The 20016-nt window shown below is 37.7% G+C and overlaps 1 long non-coding RNA gene across 1 annotated transcript in view; it reads left to right on the plus strand.

Annotated features, from left to right (window-relative positions):
- The window catches only part of LOC131504547 (uncharacterized), a 100312-nt gene that overhangs the window by 23310 nt on the left and 56986 nt on the right, over positions 1 to 20016 (plus strand). The window contains exon 2 of the long non-coding RNA XR_009258050.1: positions 19095 to 19177. This is a non-coding gene — a long non-coding RNA (uncharacterized LOC131504547). The remainder of the gene's footprint in view (positions 1 to 19094; positions 19178 to 20016) is intronic.

Here is a 20016-nt window from a genome sequence, read left to right on the forward strand (position 1 = left end):
TGGGTCTCCCATGATTCAGATGTTATCCCTTTTTAATAAGTCACTGAGGTCTCTAAGTCTTTTTTTTAATGTTTATTTATTTTTGAAAGAGACAGAGCATGAGAAGGGGGCTGCAGATAGAGAGGGAGTCACAGAACCTGAAGCAGGGATCAGGCTCTAAGCTGTCAGCACAGAGTCTGATGTGGGGCCCAAATTCACAAGCTGTGAGATCATGACATGAGCTGAAGTCAGATGCTTAACTAACTGAGCCAGTTCCCCTCTAAGCCTTGTATTGTGTTTTTTTTTTTTTTGCCTTTGTTTCCCTCTTTATTTTTGTTTCATTATTCTCCATAATTCTAGCTTCTAAATTGTTGATTCACTCTTCTGCTTTGTCCATCCTTGCCATTGTGGCATCCATTTGAGATTTCATCTCAGTTATAGCATTTTTAATTTGTTCTGACTAGATTTTATTTCTTTTATCTCAACAGAAAGGGATTATATCCTTTTTTCAACCCCAGCTAGTATTCTTGTTATTGTGGTTCTAAATCCTAGTTCAGACATCTTGTTTATATCTGTGTTGCTTAAGACCCTGGCTGTCATTCCTTCTTGTTTTTTTTTTTCTCTTGAGGTGAATTCCCTCATTTTGTCATTTTGGAGGAAGAAAAAAAGTAATAAATTAAACAATTAGAAACAAAAGAAAAAATCAAATAAAGGAAGCAAGGTCATAGGTGTGTTTTGATCTGCTTGTTTAAATTTTTTTTTTTTTACATTTATTTATTTTTTGAGAGACATAGAGAGACAGAGCACAAGTTGGGGAGGGGCAGAGAGAGAAGGAGACACAGAATCCGAAGCAGGCTCCGGGCTCCAAGCTGTCAGCACAGAGCCTGATGTGGGGCTCGAACTCCCAAACTGTGAGATCATGACCTGAGCCGAAGTCGGACACTTAACCGAGTGAGCCACTCAGGCGCCCCTGATCTGCTTGTTTAAAGAAGCTTGATAGAATTGGGAAAAAGGAAAGAAGAGGAAAAAAAAGGTAAGAAAGAAATTTAAACATTAAAAAATATATTTAATAAAATAGAATAAAATTAAATAAAATTAAATAGAACAAGTTAAAAAATAAAAATAAAGAAAAAGTATATAAAAATAAAAATTAATTTTTCTCTTTCTGTATCCAAAAATGAGGAAGAAAAGAAAGAAAAAAAGAGAAAAAAGAAAACAATTTACGCAAAAGCAGAAGCAAAGAAAACGAACAAATAAATGAACCAGCAAACAGAATGGAACCTGAATTAAGTTACATCCAGTTTCCCCTAGAACGGAAACCATGAAGCCCTCTAAAGTCCATACTCTAAGCAGGTGTAGTGACTTGTACTGGTATTCTAGGAGATGTGCTTGGAGGGAGCAGTTGGGTGGGGTTTGGTGTAATGGCTCCATTCTCCAGTAGTTGGTGCTGCTTAGCTTACTGGGGTGGATCAGTGTGGCCCCATGTGTCTGCAAGTGTGTGCTTGTGTGGGAGAGGTGGAAATAGCCTCACTCAGGTCCCTAGTCTCTGGCACAGGAACTTCACTCTCTCACTGACCCATGATCAAGCACCCCTCCTTTGTCTCAGGCCTCTGTCCACTCCCCACCTTCACCCTGTCAGTGTCCAAGCTGCCCACCTGCCATGCGGCCCCTCCTTCCAGAGTTTTATCTCAGATAGGGTTGTGTTTCAAAACCCCATACTTCAGAGACTCCTATGGCTTGGACCTGCAACAACTCTCTGGGGGAGGGTCTCGCTGAGCAATGGCCAGGTGTTGGCTTGCCCCAGAAAATGTTCATGTGATTGCAGTGACAGAGGTTCAGTGATTATGGCAAATCACAACACACAGCCAGAGCCAGGTTTCACCACCCTCTGGTGTCTTTGTTCCAACACGAGCAAACGTGGCTGCTCTCTGGGGTCTGCTGGGACCTTTGCCCATGGGAAGGCCATATTGTCTCTACCAAATGCAGTCCAAGCAGGGGAACTGCTTCTCCCCATGTAGCATATGGACCCCTCAGACCCTAGTGCCTGCTCCTGGGGATTCCCCCTGCTTCCTCATCAGAGAACTGCCAGGCACTGAGCTCCAGAACTTCACAGTCGGTGTTCCACTGTTTATATAATCCTGGTGGTATTGAAACCCTCTCTCTTCTTCCTATCAATGGTTTTGTGGAACAGATTTCTTGTTCAGTCCCCTGTGAATGTTTTCACTCTTTCTCTCTTTTTCTCTCCAAATACTTTCAGGGGAGTGCTTTTCCTGCACTCCTGATGTGCCACACTCTCCCCCTTTCTCTTTCTCTGTCTTCTCTCCACAAAATCAGCTCCCTACCCTTCGTGGCTTTTCTCTTTCCCAGTTCACCTCTCTGCACCACATACCTGCTGGTTCTGTGGCTTAAGTTATGCATATTTTTGTGTTAATCTTCAGATCAATTTCCTAGGTGTCCAAAATGGTTTGGTACTGATCTAGCTGTGTTTCAGGGACACAATAAGCTAAGGATCTCTATGCTGCTCTGCCATCTAACCTCTCTCCTCTCAAATATGCTTTCTGTTGCTTTCTGTCTTTCTTCCCATTATACATATCTTGGTATGCTTGATGATTTCTCGTGTGTCTCTGAGGTTCTATTCAATTTTTCCTCATTCTTTTTCTATTCTTTAGACTGGATAATCTCGACTGATCTGTCTTCAAGTTTGCTCATTCTGTTACTGGTTTGCTTAGTCTTCTATTGAGACCCTCTAATGGATGTTATACTTTGAACTCCAGAACTTTGGTTTGCTTCTTTTTAATCGTTTCTATTTCTTTGCTTATATTCTTTATTTGTAAGTGATTGTTCTCATGGTTTTCTTTAATTCTTTAGTCTATAACTTTTAGTCTGTTCCTTTAGTCCTTTAGTCTGTTCCTTTAGACCTTCAAACATACTTATGGTAGTTTTTTAAAGTCTTTGTTCAGTAAGTCCAACATCTGTACTTCCTCAGGCCAAGTTTCTGTGTTTGCTTTTTCCCCTTGTGCATGGTCCATACTTTCCTGTTTTTTTTTTTTTTTTGTATGTTTCATCACTGTTTTTTCAAAACTAGATACTTAAAATGATATAATGTGACAACTCTTGAGATCAGATTCTTTCCTCCACAGGTCTTTTTGTTGCTGTTGGTTTTCATTATCTCTGTTGGCTAAGTGACTTTTGGGCTTAGTTACCTAAAATTTGTTTTATTTATGATATGAGGCCACTCATGTCTCTGTTTGGTTGGGTTAACCGTCAATGAATTTTTGTCTTTTTGAAAATTAACTCTCCTTGAATTGTTGCAAGACTTTAGTTAATATCCAGAGTTCTGAAAAAGTTTGATTATTCCAGTATTTGCATTGTTTTTACACGGGAGTGGCTTTTCTGAGGTCTTTTCATCACTATTCCAGAAGTGTTTCCTTTTGCATATTTCCTATTGAGTTATACCAAAACTAATGAAAAATGCACCCCTCTGAGGATTCCTAGCCCCATTTGTCTCACATCATCTTTTCCAGAAATGCTGTTAAATTCTGTGGATCTGAACATCAGATTGTCTTGTGAGCAGAGAATTTTATATTGAATTCATTTTTGTATGACATTATTCAAAGGTACTTACTGTATGTCATTAGAAACAACGTTGAAACTTGTGACTAAATCCTATTCTTCCCATCTGTTCTACTTCGCATAATGTAAGTATGCCTTACTTAACCCTCCTGGGTCATCTTATAGAGATAATAAAATCTACATGCAGTCACAACTTAGTATTTGTCAGCAATTTTATGAAGTGCTTTACTTGCATTATTTTATTTTATATCCACAAAAACCTTATGTAGTTGGTACTTTTGTTAGCCCTCATTTTACAGCAGGGGAAACTAAAGTTGGAAAGGTCAAGCAACTTGTCCAAGGTCACCCAGCTAGTAAGCAGCAAACCTGGTGCTCAAACCCAGGAATTCTCACTGTAGAGACATGTGAAGTGACCACATTCTTCTGATCACTACCTTATAGAAATATGAGGAATTAGGAGAGTTTGGAGTAGGGAGACAGACTAAATTAATCTTGAAGGACTCTCTTGGTGGAGACTTTTTTTGGCACTATGAGTGTATATTCTTCTTCATCTTTGTAGATCTTTTATCAGTATCACTATGAGAAATCTTTGGAGCTGGTTTATTAAGCTGACCAGTTAGAGGGAAATCAGACATCTTGGGAACATGGCACTCGAACATCATATTAAATTATTTTTGAGATTTAAATGTAAAGATGAAAGTAAGAGGGATTTGTAGACTTAGAGTATTTCTGTCAGATAGAATAATTATAGTGATTTTTGGATAAAAAGAATTAAAATGCTAAGAATTTGCCTTTTACATAATAGTATACTGGATGAATAAATGGGAATTGTTTTATAAGGGGTGTTTTAAACAATTAATTTTAAAAAATCAAGGTAAGTATATTTTTCTTGATTTTGTGTTGTAATGGTTATAACAAAGTGGTTTATTTTCTCTAAGAAAATTATGATTTTCTTGGTGATGTTTATAATTGCAAATTTATCAACTTGGGATTATAACGTTAAATACAATCATCTTTAAATTTTTGAGGTAAAAATGCTGTATTCTGGAATTCATATAAAATATTTATGTACATATGATATTCTTTTAAATTATTTTAAGGAAATGAGGTTAATTTATACAACTTGGAGACACCATGAATTGAAACATATTTGCCAAGGTCAAGAAAGTAAAAAGAAATGCAAATTTTATTTCTTATTATGCAATATGCATACACTGATAGTATTGACACATACAAACAAATTTACATTTTCTTCATTAATGACAGCATTGGTGTCATGTAGTTGTATTTAATATTTTAAAGAGTGGTATTTTGAATTGAATTTTTTATCCTATTGATGTCCTTTTCCTTCCACTTGAGGGAAAAATCACATTCATTTAAAAGAGATTTTAAGGGGGCGCCTGGGTGGCGCAGTCGGTTAAGCGTCCGACTTCAGCCAGGTCACGATCTCGCGGTCCGTGAGTTCGAGCCCCACGTCGGGCTCTGGGCTGATGGCTCGGAGCCTGGAGCCTGTTTCAGATTCTGTGTCTCCCTCTCTCTCTGCCCCTCCCCCGTTCATGCTCTGTCTCTCTCTGTCCCAAAAATAAATAAAAAACGTTGAAAAAAAATTAAAATAAATAAATAAATAAAAAATAAAAGAGATTTTAAGGTCACTTTTAAGCTCACAATATGAAGATATCAATAACATTTTCTTTAAGGCATCTATGAAGGTTTAGCTAGGAAGCTTCTAAATAACTAATGGAAATGGACCAACAGTGAAACAAGTGTTCTGAAATATTTCTTCAGATTAGAGTAACTGGACATTCCACCCATGGTAGCTGGTTTGTTGTTGGCAACAATGCTCTTCTGCCTGGCTAGAACATGCAGAACAGGGGAAAACAATTCTTGTATTATGGTTGTGTGCTCTCACATCTGTTTTGGAAGTTTGGTGGATGTGCATTCTTTTAAGCAACACACTCTAGCTCTTAAGTCTATGTTCAAGTTGCTTAGTTTGCACTGTTAGTCATGTGTCCTTAGCCAGTTGGCCTGGAAGTAGCTAGAAAGGTCTTTGAGAACTGCTGCTGACCTTAGAGTATGGGGCAGTTTACTGCCTCCCTCTATAAAAGGGAGATAATAGATATTTGGCTACCCAGAAGCAACCTTACACAGCTGCTTCACATCAGAGTTGCAGTCAGCTAATACTTCTGGAATATTAGCTGCTATAGACAGTTAGGCAGGTTATTGGATCAACATTTTCTGGATCGCAGCCCTGTCAGGTGCCTCATTTAGCCAGATTTAACCAGAGATTTTTGCTTTGGGTGTTCCACCAGCCTGTGAACTCCAGGGACACAGACTTTGGAACAGTAAAACTTACTTCGTCAGCATTCTGTCAATAGCAAGTATTTTTATAACTGCATTTCAAGACATTGAAATAGTAATTGGTATTCAGAGACATTGGTTCATAAAGGCAGGAGATTATAGTGTAATAGTTCTAAGTATCAGCTGTGGAATTAGGCCAAGCCCTGTGACTAGTTTTCTCAACTGTAAACTGGGATAGTAATATCTTCTTCACAGGTTGTAAAAAGATTTAAGCTAGTTAATGCACATAAATACATACATAAATACATACATAAATATTATCTGGCAAATAAAAATCCAACTTGTTCTGGACAGTTCTAACATATTCTAATGATTTGACAAATGTTATTAAACTGTATGGGATACATATCACTTTTCATCCAAGCTGTTGATTAATCAGAATATCCATTTCAGATGACATTAATTCTAATATATATAAATTCCAGTTTCTGAAATCTTGCTTATGGTATCTTTCATTCATAAGACAGTAACTGTCTTAGTCCATTTGGGCTGTTGTAACAAAATACCACAGATTAGATAGCTTTTAAAAAACAGAAATTTATCTCTTGCAGTTCTGGAGGCTGTAAGTCTGAGATCTGGGTGCCAGCATGGTCAAATGGGGCTCCTCTCTGGTTGCAGACTTCTTGTATTTTCACATGATGGAAAGGGCTAGAGAGCTCTGTGGGGTCTCTTTTATAAGAGCACTAATCACATTTACTTAAAAATTTTTTTTTTTAAGTTTTTATTCATGTTTTGAGAGTCGGGGTGGGGACGGGGATGGGGGAGGAGAGCATGAGCAGGGGAGGGGCAGAGAGAGAGGGAGACACAGAATCTGAAACAGGATCCAGGCTCTGAGCTGTCAGCACAGACCCTGACATGAGGCTGGAACTCACAAACCATTAGATCATGACCTGAACTGAAGTCAGACTCTTAAACAACTGAGCCACCCAAGTGCCCCATCACTAATCCATTTATAAAGACTATACCCTCATTACCTTATTACCTCCCAAAAGTCCCACCCCCTAACATCATCACATTGGGCATTAGGATTCCACCATGTGAGCTTTGGGGGACACAAACATTCAGACCATAGTCATTTAGTAGCCATTTAGTACCATAGCCAGCAATAGCCATTTAAAAAATTTGTAATACATCTCCAGACTAGGTGTAAGGAGTCAGTCAGAAGAAGCAGAGTGCTGTTGCTATTCTAGAGGAGTTTGTAACCATTTTTTTTTTTTTTTTTAGCTTTGTGTGAGAAGCCACTTAGCTTATTTCTAGCATTTTTTTGGTCTTAGAATTTGGAGCAGTACTTTGATATTACACTGGGCCCGAGACATCATTCTTCTCTTAGGGTTTTAATCATATATAGAGCTTATACTCAAAATCTACCAGTGATTCTGTGTACATACCTAATAATATGGGGCTGTCACTGTGGTTTATTCTGTAGTGAAGAGCACTAAAGTACCTCCTGGGATATTAAGATGTTTTCTCTCTCTAATAAGTATTCTGGCTAGTTACAATCTCTTAACTTTTCTTCATATTGTATTTCTAAAGCCATAGCAGGTGTTTTCTCTGCTGGGTAGGTTGATGATGAAATATGACCAGACACTGAGTTTTGAAAAAATTGGCCAATGGAGATATTAGGAATAGGAAGAAGAGGGGACAGAATCTTTAGGTAGGTCTCTTGTTCTGAGAAACTATTCAACTTTTATAAATTCTGACTTTCAGTTTTTTCTTTTTGTTATGACTACAGTTTATTTGAAAGGTGCTATGGTGTAAATGTTTGTATCTCCCAAAATTCATACATTGAAATTCTGATGCCCACTGTGATATTATTAGGAGGTTGAATGTTTGGGAAGTGATTGGGTCTTGAGGGTGGAGCTTTCATGAATGAGATTAGTGTTCTCATAGAAGAGACCCCACAGAGCTCTCTAGCCTCTTCCACCATGTGAGGATACAGAGAGAACTTGGGAGTCTGCAAGGCCCAGAAGAGTCCTTTCACAAGAACCTGACTATGCTGGCACCCTGATCTCGGACTTCCAGTCACCAGAACTGTGAGAAATAAATTTTTTAAAGTTTATTTATTTATTTTGAAAGAGGGAGCGAGAGCATGTGAACAGGGGAGGGGCAGAGAGAGAGAGAGAGGGAGAGAAAGAATCCCAAGCGGGCTCTGGGCTGTCAGTGCAGAGCCTGACATGGGGCTCAATTCCACAACCCTGGGATCATGACCTGAGCCGAGATCAAGAGTTGGATGATAAAACAACTGAACCACCCAGGCGCTAGAAGAAATAAATTTGTATTGTTTATAAGCCATTTAGTCTTTGGTAATTTTTTATAGCAGCCTGAATGGACTAAGACAATCGCCAAGTTTTTCAGTAATAAATGAATCAGGATGAGAATTATCAGGACAATGATGGCCAGGTTTCTTAAACTAATGGGATATTTGAAGCAATGATCAAGGAACTTTACAGTGAGATTTTCTAGCCTGGCATGAGTTTGGCCACCTAAACAGGCACATGAAAAGATGCTCAACGTCGCTCCTCATCAGGGAAATACAAATCAAAACCACACTCACATATCACCTCATGCCAGTCAGAGTGGCCAAAATGAACAAATCAGGAGACTATAGATGCTGGAGAGGATGTGGAGAAACGGGAACCCTCTTGCACTGTTGGTGGGAATGCAAATTGGTGCAGCCACTCTGGAAAGCAGTGTGGAGGTTCCTCAGAAAATTAAAAATAGACCTACCCTATGACCCAGCAATAACACTGCTAGGAATTTATCCAAGGGATACAGGAGTACTGATGCATAGGGGCACTTGTACCCCAATGTTTATAGCAGCACCTTCAACAATAGCCAAATTATGGAAAGAGCCTAAATGTCCATCAACTGATGAATGGATAAAGAAATTGTGGTTTATATACACAATGGAGTACTACATGGCAATGAGAAAGAACGAAATATGGCCCTTTGTAGCAACGTGGATGGAACTGGAGAGTGTGACGCTAAGTGAAATAAGCCATACAGAGAAAGACAGATACCATATGTTTTCACTCTTATGTGGATCCTGAAAAACTTAACAGAAACCCGTGGAGGAGGGGAAGAAAAAAAAAAAAGAGGTTAGAGTGGGAGAGAGCCAAAGCATAAGAGACTCTTAAAAACTGAGAACAAACTGAGGGTTGATGGGGGGTGGGAGGGAGGGGAGGGTGGGTGATGGGTATTGAAAAGGGCACCTTTTGGGATGAGCACTGGATGTTGTATGGAAACCAATTTGACAATAAATTTCATATATTGAAAAAATAAAAAAAAAAAGAGTTTGGCCACCTAGAGATTTCTATATACAAATGTTCTACTCTGTTTTGTGTTGTACAGACTGGTCTTAGAAGAGGCAAGTCCTGCCATTGTTCAGATAATTCAAACTCCAAACATCAAATTGAGCAAATTATTGAATTGTCTATAAATATATATGTAGCCAATAGCTGCAACACAAGCCAAGAATCCTTTTCTTGAAATGCCTAGATAATAACAATAGGAGTTATCTGTACGTGTATGGAGCTTCCAAACTTTCCAAATGCTGTCCACCTATCTTATCTTATTTGTAAGTTAGTTTCATTTGATAATGAAAAAAAAAACAGATGAGAAATTAGGATACAGAGAGTTTAAGAGTTAAGACTTACTTTAGGCTACAGAGTATATCAGTGGAGACGGACTCAAACTTAATTATTTTGGCTACAGATCCAGATGTCTTTGCATTATATAACACAGCCCAATAAAGTTTAATAGCCATGTCATTCTCTCTGAGTTCAGCTCCATTTAGAATATGACTGATAAACATATGCATTTGTAGTAGACTTTTAAAACCTGAAGTATTCTCTCAATTAGTCTCTTGCTTGGCTGATGCAAAATTCACCATGGAGTCGGCTTGCCTGTCATGTGGAATGTAATGGTGGCAAATCACATTCCATATTCCTAGGCTTTTTACAGTATATTTAAACTTCATTGGCTGTAGAGCCCTCTTTGAGGAATGGGAATGTGAACAGTACACTGGAAGAACGTAAAACATCTGTTAGATTTTCTTGTCCCTAAATAAGTGATTTTAGCAAGAATTTTGAGATAAGAAATAGCATGCTAGTAACAAGTTATGGAAGCTAGAAAAGTAATAATTACATGAGTTAGCTTCTGAGGGTTGGTTGTGTTTGTGTACTTAATCTTCTAGATGACCCTTGCATAAAGTATATCCCAACAATCTAACTTGACTGTGGCTTTTAATACCATGTACAAAGAAAAGTTTAGGCTAAAAATGAATGATTGTAACTTACAAATGGTATAATGGGGAAACACACAGAGCCAACATACTGAAGTGTTTTCTATTATTTATACTAAACAGTTATAGAAATTATATAGATGTAGGATATAATGACTCTAAATTATATACCTTCTATAATAGTCTTATTTAGTAACCTTTATCCTCCACTATGAATAGATTCTTTTCCACAAGTGGGATGAGAGTGGGAAAAAGAACCAAAAAGTTCAGATAGTCCTGAATTAGACAGTACTGGGTGTAGCTGACTATCTCTTTTTTGAGGATATATGTGTTGCATTTCCTTTGTACTAATAGAAGACATTTGCATGCCTTACATTCTCTTAGCCATCTTTCATCATTCTTGAAATGCAGCTTGTGTTTTAAGTAACTGAGTATCAGATTTTTTCTTCTCCATTAACTCTTTTAGTGAATTACTGGGTGGCAAACTGATGGGATGTTTGGACACAATTGGCATATGGTAAGCAGCTATCATTCCCTATAAAATAGACAAAGGAACACTGTATTATAGTGTGTTGAATACTGTTTGACATATGTAGTTATGAAAGAACATTTACAAAGACACAAGAGGATAGCAAAACTATTTTCTGATCCTTTGCATCCCTTTTGGAAATATACAAATTTGTATATTCCTTGTACTAGGGAATTTGTAAATAGTTCTTCCAAAATAACTCAAGATAAGTAAAAAGTAGATGTTCAAGTTTTTAGGCCTTTCTTTTTTTTTTTTTAAGGCTTTTCTTTTTTTAAGTTTATTTGTTTATTTTGAGAGAGACAGAGACAGCACAAGTCTGTCTGGGGGAGGGACAGAGAGAGAGAGAGAGAGACAGACAGACAGAGAATCCCAAGCAGGCTGGGCACTGACAGAGCTCGAATCCTTGCAGAGCTCCAATCCACAAAACCATGAGACCATGACCTGATCCCAAACCCAGAGTTGGACACTTAATTGAGCCACCCAAGTGCCCCTTCAGGCCTTTCTTACAGAAAGATGGAAAGACAGCTGTTGACCAATAAGAGCACAAGTGGTTTCTTTCTTTTTTTTTTTTTTTCCAATCATGAACCTACACTGTTTAAAAATACATTTATTATGAAAATTCAGAAGCCTTATCTGTGTGGTTTTAACTATTTATTACATAAAGTGAATTGTAGAGTTAGTGAATGTCTAGAAAATTTGGGCTTTGCAGACAAACAAAACCAGTGTTGGCCAAGATTAATAACAAAACCAAAAACATTCAGTCATTCACATAAGCCAAAAAGCACACACTTGGTTTAACTTTAATTAAAATTCTAGAGTTCTTTTATCTGATTGTCTTAGTTCTCTTTGCAGAATCAGAATAAGCCTTTTTCTATTTTCATTGAAGACTGTGCTTAAAGAAGATGACAAAAGTAAGATTTTAAGAAAAATATTTTGCATATCCAGAAAGGGAAGCTTAAAGACAAAATAAGTGAAAAAACATTCTTGGTTCATAATTCCCTAAGAGGACCATGGGTATGTTTTCACTCAATCAATATGACCATCAAATAAGGCCGGATTTTAATGAGATAGGTATCTCAGAGATCAAATGATTGACAAAAACAGTCTCTTTTCCTCATGTGTCAGGCTTCAAAATCCAAATGGCTTCAACACTTCCCTGTGCTTTAAAAATATATGAACATTGCATGGAAAATCCTTCCACTGCTCATGGTATCATGCCATTACAGGTCATGGTATTATGTGTGCCATTTGCTGTACTGCCTAAAACATGTTTAGGATTTATAAAGAAAAGAAAAGGTAAAGTACTCTGAAGACCGTAGCTATCATAAGCATTAACAAAGATTGATAATGTATCGTTTCCTATTGGTATTATTTAACGTAATATCTCAGGAAACCAAGGGATAAGTGGCAGAGGAAAGAAGGAGTTCAGAGTAGATGAGATGTCATTGTGAGTGGACAATAACAAGATTTTAATAAAAGAAAGGCCTGGCCAACACTTAGGAGGGAGTGGAACGATGCTATCACTACTCCAAAGTTAATTATCATTCTGTGTCAAAAATATTTCTAAAAGGATTTTGGGGGCACTTGATTCTGGGTTTATGGAATTGGAACAAGAGAGATTTTAACGTTGGTTTAGATGCTCATTTTGAATATTTAAAGTATGAGTGCCATTGATCATTGCATTAAAAAAATCATTTCAATGGCATTTGCAATGGCAGAGACAAAGGAAAAAGCAGAATTCACTTGTATTTCTTCTCAGTCTGGGCTCCATGATGGGTTCTATAACCATCCATTCTCCTTTCCCCTTGACTTCTTGTTATTTCACTCCTTGTTTTGGTTATGTTCATAGACTATCAGTGTTCCTAGATAAAGTCCCAGTATCCCTCCCCCTCTTTGCTTTAACATTAGCTGGACCTCATTGCTGCTTTTGCCAGCAGTTCCTGTCAGATTCCTGTCAGATTGACTCCCTGCTGCATTTCCCACACCTTCTAAAAATCTTCTGTGCTTTTCTCAAGTTCCTTTACTCCACTCTTATTTTGTTTCATCCCCTTCATCTTCATCTCCAACTTTGTGACTAGATTTGTGATTATTATATGATAAGAATTTGAGCTTTGCTATTCTCCACCTTAATATTTCTTTCACTTTTCTGTTTTTCTCTGCTTCACTGGCATGCCTTCTTCCTCTTGCCCCCCCCCCCCACAAATGGTGGTGTTTCCCAAGGTTGTGTCTTCTATCATTGTCTCTTAATATTTTCTTTTGCTGTCTTGTGCTTTCCATGACTTAAGCTATCATTTCTGTAGTATTATTTTCAAATTTACATCTAGCTCTGACCTCTCAAATCAGTTCCATCCTTTTGTTTAAAATTGCTATTTGGAAATCTCCACTTCACTGTCTTTTACTCACTTCAAAGTCAGCATGTCATTATCCTGATCTTAAATCATCTTTTCCTCACTTCCTTGTTTCTGATAATAAGTGGGTGTTCTTAAATGGTTGCAAGACTCATCTCCTGGAGCATAGTTCTGTTCGTGTCATTCCCATTGCTGATTCTGTGTTTAACCTCCTAAGCCTCAGTTTCTCCACCCTACTGTGTTGTATTTGGATTGTGGAGACTAAAGTATAAATTCATATGTAATAGGCCAGACTTGGTGCCTGGTACACGGTAGGCATTCACTGTTGGACTTCCTCTTATTTAAATGCCTGTGCTGTCTCAACAATAGCCAAATTATGGAAAGAGCCTAAATGTCCATCAACTGATGAATGGATAAAGAAATTGTGGTTTATATACACAATGGAATACTACGTGGCAATGAGAAAGAATGAAATATGCCCTTTGGTAGCAACGTGGATGGAACTGGAGAGTGTGATGCTAAGTGAAATAAGCCATACAGAGAAAGACAGATACCATATGTTTTCACTCTTATGTGGATCCTGAGAAACTTAACAGAAACCCATGGGGGAGGGGAAGGAAAAAAAAAAAAAAGAGGTTAGAGTGGGAGAGAGCCAAAGCATAGGAGACTGTTAAAAACTGAGAACAAACTGAGGGTTGATGGGGGGTGGGAGTGAGGGGAGGGTGGGTGATGGGTATTGAGGAGGGCACCTTTTGGGATGAGCACTGGGTGTTGTATGGAAACCAATTTGACAATAAATTTCATATATTGAAAAAAAAAATAAATGCCTGTGCTGGCTCTCTGTTGTTTACAAAATAGATCCAGTGCTTCTCAGCCTGATATGCAAACTCTCGTCAAATTGTCCCCTGAAATGGCTTCACTTTTTCTTATTTTTGTTCATCCCACCCACCCGCCCCTTAATCTGAAAGTCAGCCCTTTTTCATTTATACCAGTTGCAATCCTAACCAGCTTTCAAGGCCCAGTTTAAGTACTTTCTCTTCTATGAAGGGAAATGTTCACAATTGGATGTAAATTCCCCCTTCCCTTTGTCAATCCTTTCTCCACAATTTACAAATCCTGCCTTTGAATTATAGGTATAAGTAAGGATGACATCTCTCTGTTAGAGTTTTATATTCATTTTGTGGACTAGTCTTATTCTTAACTATTTTTATAACGTTCACAGTTCTAGTGGAAGGCCGTCTCCAAAACAGATTCTCAAAAACATTTATTGAATAACTTTTAATAGACAATCAGTCTGTTTTGTTTATACTTTCAGATTCCCAAATGCTTCAGTGGGAAAAACTGATTGTGAAATATGATAAAGTTATGGGTCATGACATTGCACAAATATGCTAAAACTACATTTGATTAGATCATGTAATAGTCTGCTAGAGAATGCATATATTGGTTGCTCACTGTATGTACTATTAGGAGAATGGGACCAGCCAGACTAAACATTTTCATAATCTTTCATTGACCTTCCTGGAGATAGACTTCTCAGTCTTTGCCATCTCTAATTATTGTAATTTTGTACTTAGAACACATGTGTTATATGGAAATCTCCCTTGCTTGCACTGCTTCCCCATGTCCTGCTGGCAAGCACTGTAGGTACTTGTTGAGGTTCCATTTTGCAAAGGCTACAGTTAAACTCAAAGTCATTTTGAAGAGAATTCATGCGTCTACCCGGTCTAAGTGAAGAGGGGAATTAAAGCAATTAAAATATTTTATTCATGAAAACAGACTTTGAAAACCAATAAGGGACGCCTGGGTGGCTCAGTCAGTTAAGGGTCCGACTTTTGATTTTGGCTCAGGTCATGATCCGGTGGTCATGAGATTGAGCCCCGCATCCGACTTCACGCTGGCTGTGGAGCCTGCTTGGATCCTTTCTCTCTCTCTCTCTCTCTCTCTCTCTCTCTCTCTCTCTCTCTCACTTTCTTTCCCCCACACACCCTCTCTCCTTGAACCTCCCACCTTGGTCTCTCTCTCAAAATAAGTAACCTTAAAAAAAAAAAAAAACAATAAAATCCTTTATATAGCACAATCATTATTGAAGACAATTAGAGGAAGGTGTGGGGGTTGGGATGTGAAACATGAAGAGATGAAGAACTCTACCCTGTTTATAATTTCTGAACTCTTAATCTGCCTTCCCTGTGCAATATGGCCTTATGATGACTAGAGACTTTTTTACAAAATAGGAGTGGTCTTGGTTAGGAAACAACTTTGGTATAATGAAAAGAACATTGGTTTTGACATCAGAAGAACTAGGTGCAAGTTCTAGTCACTTGGCATCTCTGGTACCTTAGTTTCCATATGTAAAATTAATCTATTAATATCTGCCTCCTGTGACTATTATGATGATTAATTGAGAACAATGTTGTAAAACACTTCCCCAATTATGAAGTGTTTTGTGAGTAATCACTCAATGAAGTGGCTATGATGACTTCTGAGATTAGTAGAATATTTTAAGTGTTTAATTCTTCCTTCAAGGTCTCTCTCTGCTCTTTTTGCCTCTGTCTGGGACTTCCTTCTACTCTTTTCATTCTGTGAGTCTTAATCAGTTCAGAGAGAGACCTTCTTTGATTACTATATTAGTTCTCTAGGGCTGCTATAGCAAAGTACCCCAGACTGGATGACTTAAACAGAAATTTATTTTCCACAGTTCTTGAGGCTGGAAGTCTGAAATCACAGTGTCCACAAGGTTGGATTCTTTTAAGTCTTCTCTCCTTGGCTTGTAGATGGCTGTCTTCTTCAGATGTCCTCACATACTCTTTTCTCTGTGTCTGATTGTGTCCTAACCTCTCTTGTCAAAATGACACCAGTCATGTTGGATTAGGACCCCACTGATATAACTTCATTTAGCCTTCGAGACCTCTTTAAAGGCCCCATCTCTTGGGGCGCCTGGGTGGCGCAGTCGGTTAAGCGTCCGACTTCAGCCAGGTCACAATCTCGCGGTCCGTGAGTTCGAGCCCCGCGTCAGGCTCTGGGCTGATGGCTCGGAGCCTGGAGCCTGTTTCCGATTCTGTGTCTCCCTCTCTCTCTGCCCCTCCCCGTTCATGCTCTGTCTCTCTCTGTCCCAAAAATAAATAAAAAAATGTTGAAAAAAAAATTTTTAAAAAAGGCCCCATCTCCAAATGCAGTCACATTTGGAAGTACTGGGGAATTCCAACATAGGAGTTTGGGAGAGACACAATTTAGTTTATAACAGCATAATCCCATTTTCTACTCCCTTTATAGTGCTTATTTGAAATTATTTTGTTTACTCTTTTTGTCTGACTTTTTCACTTGAACTTAAACATCATGAAAGCAGAGACTAGATATTATTCCTTTTGTATGCTCTACCTCTGGCAAAGTGCCTCGCATATGGTAAGTACCTGGTTTCATCACTTAGTATCCATTGTAACTTTGAGCAAATTATTTTACCCCTTTGTGCCTCAGTTTACTTAGTAAGGTGGAGCTCTTATGATTATTAACTTCCTATTATGATGGTCATTTTTCAGTGCTTAGAACAGTATCTGACACAGAAAATGCTCCATAAATGTTAGCCATTGTTCTTACTTTTCCACATATTTGTTGAAGAAGTGAATTGATGAATCAAATGTCTTTTGAAAAAATATTTAGAACTTAAATATTCCTGAATTGATTTTCATGTGGTGATCTATTCAGAAAGTGTATTCACACACACATGCACATGTGCACGCGCGCACACACACACACACACACACACACACACACATATCCATTTCAGAATGTCACATCCTTCACCGAACACAGGAACAACCATAAAATCTCTTTGGTGCTGAAATGTTTGTGATTCCAACTGCATTTTCAGTGACTTCCTTCCCATTGTTTTGACTGCATGCATTGGATTACTTTGGTGGGAGTCTCTTTGTGTACTTGTATTGAATGATGGATAGTTTTTGTGGGTCTGTAATCATTTATTCAGAATTAACTAGAAATAGGAAAACAAGCATGTATACGAGATAAAATGAGTCCAGATTCCAGAAGAACTAGAGATAAAAGCCTAACTCCAGCAGAAGAAGATGTGAGTTCATGAAATTTGGGATCCAGAGAGCTGTTGAGCAAGTAGCCAAAAGAACTGGTTTAGGAGATAAGTCTAGCTGGGGCCAAGATCCCAAAGGGTAAGATAAGACCTATTTCTCCTTTAGATATCTACCCTGTTCCAGGGGAAGACACAGTTGGAAGCTCAAAGAGCTTCTCAATAAGACGTGGACCAGGAATGTATGTATAACTCTATGCCAGGATGGATATTTCCAGATTGAGAAATTTTAAGATGATCTAATCAATTTAATAATACTTTTTTATTTACTGTTTTTAGGACTGTATAATTCTCTACTTATATAGAGGCTTCTCTGTCAGAGGGTTCGTTCTTAGAGGAAAATAAATGAACTTATTTGGCAGGGATTTTCCTGCACGTATGCTAAAATATGTTATTTTTATAAGCATTCAAGAAGTAATGAATTAATAATAATGGCTAATGTAGAGTATTTAGAATGTGTCAGGCACTGTGGTGAGCACTTTAGATGTATTATCACACTTCATTATCCCACATTTATGAAATAGGTAATATATCATTCTGATTCATTCTGAGAAATTGAGGTTCAGGAAAATTAAGTTGGCCATTTTAAAGTTAAGTTTACACAGTTTATAAGTAGTAGAGCAGGATCAAAATTAGGTGTGTTTGTTGACAAACCTCCGCACTCTAATTCCCTTCCAATAGCATTTATTGTTTATGTCTCCTGTGCTGTATGTGCTAAATGGTATGTGAAGGCTATAATTTTAAACCTTGGCAACTTTGTGTGTGTGTGTGTGTGTGTGTGTGTGTGTGTGTGTGTGTGTGGTAGGTATTATAATTCCTAATTTTCTAGTGTGGATGCTGAGGCTTAGAGAGGTTTACTTAGGGGTTTTACTTTGGGAGACAGAATCATAAGCAAGAGTTTCAGGGCTTTGAGTGAAAGCAGTAATGGCAAGAATTTTGTCTTATTGTCACAACTCTACTTACAGCTGATGCATTTTTTATATTTGCAGTCCAGATGTAGTTAAAAAAACCAACCACACAGTGCTGTTACTATAAGGGGAAGGGAGAAGGGGTCTCTGGATTAAATGGTAGTAAATATCATACAGTTTTATTCAGTGTGAAGCAGAGAAGCTTCCACACAGGAATAGTTCCAACACTAATATAGCATCTGTGCCCCTAAAGTCAGTTCTTTCTCACATTGCTTCTTATTTGGACAGTGCCGGCACTAAACACCTTGACAGGAATGATTCTTGGCAACACCTTTTGACAAGAATAAGGTGGCGAAAAAAAAAGTGCATATGTAAAACAGAGATTTGGCAGATGGACTATCCAATTTTTGACATCCCTGCAAATTCACCCTCATTAAAAATAAGAGTTGAGACATATAGCTTTCTCCTTCATTTCTCCTAGGATAATCTTTAAATTCCCATGTTTAATAGAAAATGCTAAAATATCAACATCCTTATGAATCACTCCCTTACCCCAATAAACCCTGAAATTCAACCTCAGAATTCTGTAGTTACAGGCCCACTGCTAGTGTGTTTCTTTTAACACATGACAGTATCCATGCACACTAATGCTTCATGTTCATTCTCTCCAGAGGTTGTAAATAATCCTACACAATATATGTGCTTTAAAAAATATATAACTGCAGAAGTAGACAAAAGTTTTGGGAAAAACAAGTATCTGCTCCACACTCCTTTCCCTGGAAGGAACTCTTTATCTTGAGTCTAATTAGTGGATCCAAGGTAAGTAAAACCCAAGTTTGTTTGCTCTCAATTAAAGCTCTTTTTATGGTATACCCAGAGGCACCACTTAGGTGTGCAAACCAAATGAGATGAATAAAAAGTACTCTGATTAACTCCTCCAAAGATTGTCTATGCATTTTTGTTTTGAGAAATTGATGTTAGGAACTTAAACAGGAATCCTTAACACTTAGGAGAAAAGTATGTATGCATGTCAATCATTCTTATATATTTGTTTCCATAGCAAGGAGTTTACAAAGAAACTGCCCTATGGATTGGGAGTGAGGAAAGGAATAGGAGAGTGTTTTCACCTTCGAAGAAATAAAGGTATGCTTCTCACCTCTGAATTTCCTTAGCACTTTTTCAGTTCTCCTAACTTCCTTGTTATCAAAACATGTGGCTTATGTTCCCAAGTAGATTATAAATTCCTATTCATGTTTGTTGTGTGAGTAAACAATAGAAAAGTGATAGTACTTATTACAGAAAACAGGACACATCAACAGGATCTCCTAAAACTTGAAAACAAAGGCTTCACTCTGCTCTTTAGAGTTAGCACCAAATGGAGGAGAAAAAGCTGCTCGTCTAGATTTAGTTTCAAGAATATTAAGACAAACACAAATAAGCCAATTTTCCAGCATTACAGCTCTGGATTCCTTATCCAGCCCTCTCCTATTTTTATAGCCTAGCTGTTTGCCTTTGGATTTTAAACTTTCTGATTCTTACTTTTCTTATTTATATTAATGTTAGATAACTTTTAGGCATTGTACAAAGCTCTTCACATGTTATTCCTTTAAATCTTCACAATGTACCTTGAAATAGATATTATTTCCTATTATACACATGAATAAACAGGTGTAAGGAAGCAAAGTAACTTGTCCAACTTGTTGGGATGAGCACTGGGTGTTGTATGGAAACCAATTTGACAATAAATTTCATATTAAAAAAAAAAGTTTTTGACCTGATCAACTGAAAAGCAAAACAAAACAAAACGGAGTTGCCATTTATACAGTTAAGGAAGGGTCAAAGTGGAGGGTAAAATAGGAAAATAGGAATTCAGATTGAGAAATGTTATATATGAGATACTTACTAGGCATCCAAATGGAAATGTCCAGTGGGCAATTGAATATGCAAATCTGGAATTCAAAGGAAAGGCTGCAGTTAGAGAT

This window comes from Neofelis nebulosa, chromosome 2 (genome assembly GCF_028018385.1).
Source record: "Neofelis nebulosa isolate mNeoNeb1 chromosome 2, mNeoNeb1.pri, whole genome shotgun sequence".
Classification (NCBI taxonomy): Eukaryota; Metazoa; Chordata; class Mammalia; order Carnivora; family Felidae; genus Neofelis; species Neofelis nebulosa.